This window comes from Cebus imitator, unplaced genomic scaffold, assembly GCF_001604975.1.
Source record: "Cebus imitator isolate Cc_AM_T3 unplaced genomic scaffold, Cebus_imitator-1.0 Scaffold52, whole genome shotgun sequence".
NCBI classification, from domain to species: Eukaryota; Metazoa; Chordata; class Mammalia; order Primates; family Cebidae; genus Cebus; species Cebus imitator.
Genome location: NW_016107367.1, coordinates 697,618 through 698,769, shown reverse-complemented (window position 1 = coordinate 698,769; position 1,152 = coordinate 697,618). Strand labels below are relative to the sequence as shown.

Below are 1,152 nucleotides of genomic sequence, written 5' to 3'. Positions count from 1 at the left end.
TTTGAGACAGGGTGCTGTGGCACCATCATGACTCACTGCAGCCGCCAACTACTGGGCTTAAGCAATCCTTCTACCATGGCCTCCTAAAGTGCTGGGATAACAGGCAGGAGCCACCATGCCCAACCCCTTGAATTTTCTTTTTTCTTGAGACAGATGCTCACTGTGTTGTCCAGGCTAGAGTACAGTAGTGTGATCCCGGCTTACTGCATCCTCCGCCTCTGGGGTTCAAGCGATTCTCCTGCCTCAGCCTCCCGGGTAACTGGGACTACAGGCACATGTCACCAGACTCCACTATTTTTTAGTTTTTATTTTTTTTGTATTTTTAGTACAGATGGGGTTTCACCATGTTGGCCAGGCTGGACTTTGAATTTTTTTGTGTCAACTATATTTGTATACATAGCTATGTGTTCTTCTGTCACATGAATGTTTCATAATTGAGTTAATTTTACCCTATGTGAATTTGAGTTGTTTATTCCCCCTGTGCTTTTATAAACAATGCTATATTGATTCTCACATAACACAGTATTTGTGCATGTAGGTATTTTTCATTAGAATTAATTCCTGGAAGTTGAATTGTTGAGTCAACGTGTTTTAGATACATTGTTAAGGTTTTTTTTGTTTGTTTGTTATATACTACCAAATTGGAAATTGGTCAGTTTTTTCTCCATAATTTATATGACTTCCCAAATAATATCCTGAGGTTTAGCTAAATTAGATTGTTTGGGAAATCAAATTGTAGTTCGAGTTTTTCTTAAGTTTTGTTCTGATGCATTGCTATTTACCAGGTTTTTCAGTGGCACATTTTAAATGAGAGAAAACACTTGATTTTATACAATTTTTATAATTCTTATTTAATGTGATTTCTGATTCAGAAAGAAAATGGTTAAATCATAGTTTCTTTAAGTATTAAAATGTTATTTGAACAGACGTCAGTAGGCGATCTTTATTAAATATCGTCCCATACAGAGCATAGTTCATTGTCTGTTAATATTTTTGTATTACCTGCTTGTTGAAGAAACTACCACTACCGTCATAGTTTGCAGTGCCTTTAGCTCAGTCTTTTAAAATATGGAGCAGAAAGTCGTATTTTCAGCTTTATCAGTGAATGCTAATGCACGAACAAGATGAAATTATGAGCAATTATAAGAACTT

The 1,152-nt window shown here is 35.9% G+C and overlaps 1 protein-coding gene across 1 annotated transcript in view; it reads left to right on the top strand.

Annotated features, from left to right (window-relative positions):
- RCOR1 (REST corepressor 1) overlaps window positions 1-1,152 on the top strand; it is a 131,284-nt gene that overhangs the window by 113,388 nt on the left and 16,744 nt on the right. The gene's annotated exons all lie outside the window — the stretch shown is intronic.